This window comes from Lucilia cuprina, chromosome 2, assembly GCF_022045245.1.
Source record: "Lucilia cuprina isolate Lc7/37 chromosome 2, ASM2204524v1, whole genome shotgun sequence".
Lineage (NCBI taxonomy): Eukaryota > Metazoa > Arthropoda > Insecta > Diptera > Calliphoridae > Lucilia > Lucilia cuprina.
Window position 1 is genome coordinate 19,358,840 of NC_060950.1, and position 5,477 is coordinate 19,364,316.

The following is a 5,477-nucleotide window of genomic DNA, read 5'->3' on the forward strand; positions in this document are numbered from 1 at the left end:
GAGTACAAGTAGATGCGATTATGTATTTCCCTTTTCCGTAACCAAAATAATAAAATAAAACTATTAAACAAATGTGTTAAACTACTACAACAATAAGAAAATAAAAATCAGAAGTCAAAAAGATCGAAAAATAAAATGTAAATAATTGAAAGACAATTTGCCGACAATCTGTGCAACATCTTTTCAATGTTTAGACAAGAGTACAAAAGTGATTTTAGTGTTTTAAGAAACAACAACAATAAGATGGAAAAAACATGTCCAAAAGCCACGAATCCATATATTCACACCATTCAACCATACGTCTTCCATTTCGAAACAAAAGATAAATATACAAATAAGGAACAGAAAAAGGATTGAGGATGTATGTTTTTTTATTATTATAGTTTTGTTTTTTTTCTTGTTGTACTCGTTTTATCCCTCATAAAAACACCAGAGTAATTTTAATGGTTTTTTTTGTTCCTTCACGAATAAACAGATTTTTCAATTTTTTCACAGTTTAAACAGCAGGAAATAAATGTTTAGCAGTAATAAATCCTGTAAAACATCCCAAAAAACAAGGGAAAAAACATTGACAAACAACAGCAGCAGCAAGCAACTCGTGCAACACACATGTGTGTTTGCGCGCTAAAATTACAATCGTTTTTGGAAACACTTGAATTCTGAGGTGATAAAAACACACATGTGTTCCAGCGTTCATTCGCTTGTTGACTGGTTGACTTGGTTGCAAGGTTGTGTTTTAGCGTTTTCTCGTTTTGCTCATGTTGTCTGTTGTGTTTGAAACGTAGTCTGGCCTGACGATGATGATGTTGTTCATGCTGCTATTTTCTATATACAACATATTGAAATTGTTTTCTCACTTAATTAAAGATTTTTAATAAAAAAATACAATGTTTTTATGCGTGTTGCCAGTTTTAGCAAATTTTTCATTATACATATAAGAGAAAGAAACTGTGGCATCATTACCACTTTTTGTCAAACAAATTGCTTTTTAAACTGCGAAATTTGTATAGAAAATTGAGAGAGATTCCCATTAAAAACGTCTTCTTAATCACACCTTCTTAGTTGTTGTTGGTTCTATTAATGATACTCCAAGTCATGATCTAATAGAACCTCTGAAAAGTATCTTTGTCACTTGTTCCAATTATAGATCGCTAAGATTTAGAGAATAATGACTAGAGAAATCAATCGTTAAAATTTACTATAGAATAAGTAAGGAAACTAATTGATTCTTAATCTGCCAAACATTAATCTAAACTTGAAATAGTATTCCATGACAAAAATACACCCAATTAAAAACTGCTTCATAATCACATCTACTCTTTTTTTAAGCCATAAGCGATCGACTGCTTAAAAGTAATACAGAAATATCTTTTAACTATTGATCACTATGATTGACAAAAGATGTTATAACCATCGCTAAAATTCACCAGAAAACAAAAAGCTATCGATAGCTTAAACTCATACGTGACCGATCGGTAAAATTTATTTAAGAAATTATGGCGATCGATCGTATTTTTGAAAATTTTGTCTCAACTTGAGATTGTACTTAATGTCTGAGAGAAATTTTGAATTAGATCTTATCTTAATGATCCTCAAAAATGTGCTCTAGTAGAATCTCTTAATGATATTTATCATTCGCTATGATTGGTATTATAACGATCCGTGGGGAATCAATTGTACGATGTTTTACTGATCACAATACCTTTTTTAAGACCATCCCTTTATGATCCCTAAAGCTGTGTTTTAGTAGAATCTCTCAATAATATTTGTCCTTCCTACCAGAGATCGATCTTTAAGATTGACTAATGACGATTCTTTGTTAAAAAGGAAATTGTAAAGCCCAATCTCTTAAATTTAATTGTGAAATTATTGCGATCGTTTGTTAAAATTAACTAGAGAAATTATGTCCAACTTTTGATAGCTAAGATTGACTAACAAAATTCACAAAAAAACTAAAAGCGATCGGCAGTGAACGATCGGTAAAATTTACTTTAGAAATTATAGCGATCGATCGCATCTGTAGAACTTTTGTCTAAGCTTGACATTGTACTCAATGGCTGATAGAAATTTATTATAATCACAATTTCTTTGAATACTATGCTCTTAATGATTCTCGAAGCTGTGCTTGAGTAGAATCCCTCCTTCAAATGATTACAGGGGAATAAATTAAACGATCCTTTTCTAATAATAATTCTTTTTTTGAAGACGATCCTATTATTGATCTTTTAATTATATTTCTCCTTCCTTCCAACGATTGATCGGTAAGATTGTCAAAACTAAGAATATTATAACGATCTATCGCTAAATTGAAAAAAATAGCGATCGATGATTATTATTTTCATGGTTGGGGAACATACTGTTCAATGTTGTACTAATCAAAATTCCATTTTTGAAGACGATTCTCTCTATGATCCCTAAAGCTGTGCTTCAGTATAATCTTTCAATAATGTTTGTTCTTCCTTCCAGCGATCGATCGTTAAGATAAGATTTAATGCATTACAACGATCCGTCGCTAAAATTAGGAAAAAATAGTGATCGATGGTTATGTTTGTCATGGAGGGTGGAACAAGTTGTGTTTAAGATGACTTGGGAAGCAAATAAAAGCATTCGAAAGCGATTAAAATCTTTATTTAAATTCTACAGAATTTTCTATTTAGAAACTATATTTAAAACTGCTATTACGAAAAAACTGGCAACTCTTTAACTTCCTATCCCTCTGTTTTATCTTGGATTTATTGTTTTAATTCATAAGTACATGCAGTAAAAAAGAAGACCTTCACTTCTTGTACATACAAATGTACATATATTAAATCTGATCTCATCGAATATCGAATTGTAACGAATCACACATTTCAACTCATCTGGCGTCATCATGACTATGAATGCAATTTTAACAATTTTTTTCCATTTTACTTGCAAAAACAAACTACTCTTACAAAGATTCATTTATTTTCACATATGGCAAACAGAAGAAATTTTACCAAAGGGAATTTTCAAAAAACTCCTTTCCTGTAGTTAAAGCGCCGGGAGTTTGAGCAAGAAATGTGTTAAAGTTGTAACCTTGAATTTAAGAATTTTTAGCATATATAATGTGTGAAAATTTTGTAATGACATGAATTTGTTTTTCTGATATATACATATGTGTGTTTTTGTTAAATACAAATGTGCGTAAATACACACATTTTGCGACTTTAATTTGTACATCCTTTACAGACGTCAGTAAGTCTGTTTATGTATATTTATATTTTTATATGTAGTATGTATTCACGTGGTGTATAATGCCTTCAAGCTGGTGGGAAAAATTTAGTTTTTAAAATTTTCCAATTTAATATAAGTTATTTGGTGAAAAGATTACATTTTAAGGTAATTTTTGAATTCATGAATTTAGGATGTTAGGCTTATTGGAAATCCCTGGTTATATATTAGCTACTTACTAGTCCAGGATGAATCTTTGACACATACTTCAGTAAATTAACAGTTAGTTAAGACATGAACACAACATCTTTAGATTAAGTTATCTGCAAACTCTCTTGTAGATTAAGGCGATCGATCATTATTATTTTTCCAGTTATTTAAAGCGATCGATCGCTTAATTTTTATAAGTAAAATTTAGGGATTTATCGCTATAAGTTCTTTCATGAATTTTTGCGATAGATCTCTATCTCTATTTATTAAATTTTTACTACCGATCGGTTTTATTTCTTTAGTATATTTTGTGATAAATTATTTATCAAAATTTTGCGATTGATATTACTGTTTTAAAATATTTTTGCATTCGATCGCTATAATTTCTTTAGTAAAAATTAGCGATTTATTTCTTATTTTTTTTTAGTAAAATTTTGCGATTGTTCATTATAATATCCTTAGTAATATTAGCTATCGATCGCTATCATTTTTTTATAAATTTTTACAATCGATTTCTATTATTCTTTACTAGACTTTTACGATTTACTTTAGTTTATTTTGAGATCATTTCTTTAGAAAATTTTTACGATCAATCGATTTTACTTTAAAATTGTTTGAATTCGATCGTTATTCTATATTTTTTGCATATTTTTGCGATCGATCGCTATAATTCCTTTAACACATATTTGATAAAGATCGCTATAGTTTCTTTAATAATTTTTTGTCATCGATCGCTTTAAATTATAGAACGATCACTATAATTTCTTTAGTAAATTTTTACCTAGCGTTCTTTATTAAATTTTTGGCAACGATCGTCTAGGTTCTTTAGTAAATTTTCCATACGATCTTTAGTAAATTTTCCAAACGATCACTATATTTTCTTAAGTAAACTTTTTCAAATTATCGCTATAGTTTTTTAAGATATTTTTTGCAAACGATATCATTAGTAAATGTTTGTTAATGATTGCTTTAGGTTCTTCAGTAAATTTTTAAAAATGATCACTATAATTTTTTTCTATAAATTTTTGCCAACACTCATTATGTATAATATTTTTAGTAAATATCTGTAGTAAATTTTTGCCAATGATCGTTATAGTTTCTTTAGAAAATTTCTGCCAAAGATCGCTTTAATATCTATAGTAAATTTTTGCCAAAGATCGCTATAATTTCTTCAGTGTGTTTTTGCCAACGATCACTATAATTTCTTTAGTATGGTTTTGCCAAAGATCGTAATTATATATTTAGTAAATGTTTGCCAACGATCGCAATAATTTCACAAGTAATTTTTTATACCCACTTTAGTGGACTCAGGCTTAAAAATTTCTGAGTCAATTTAGATATGTCCGTCCGTCTTTTTGTCTGTCTGTCCATGTAAACCTTGCAATCAAACTACAGGTCGCTATTTAGAAGATTATTCAAATTTGGTACATGATCTTCAATTGTCTTAGTGACAAATCCTAAATAAAATGGTTAAGATCGATCAACTATTTCACCTAGCTCCATACAACTGAACTGCCGAATAGTTCTTGTAAACTTTGTAATCAAACTACTGGTCGCAATTTTCGAGATAATTCAATGAAATATGAATTGGTCTATTATTTCACATAGCCTCATATACATATGTAAGTGATCCCGCCGAATAGAGCTTTTAAGTTCATAATTATGTTTAATATACTCGTATCTAGACAAAAAGCTCTAAAACCAAGTTCCATACTAGACTTCATGATCTTGATGAATTTACAATTATAGGGCCTCTTTTGACCCTAGCCCCTATTTAAAGCTCCCTTAAAAATTTACTTAAATATCCACAATTCTAGTGAACAATAAATAGCTTAAGTATCTCCGTCCGTCCGTTCGGCTGGCTGTCCATGTAAACCTTGTGCGCTAGGTACAGGCCGCAATTTTCAAATTGGACGAAAGTTGGCACACACGCTTCTTGGCCTAAGGATGAAACCTATTGAAAATGGTTAAAATTGGTCCATTATTTCGATTAGCCCCCATACAACCGTTCCCCCTAAATAGGGCCTTGGGGCTTAAAATTAATTTAAATGATCTATTATGTTAACAAAAGT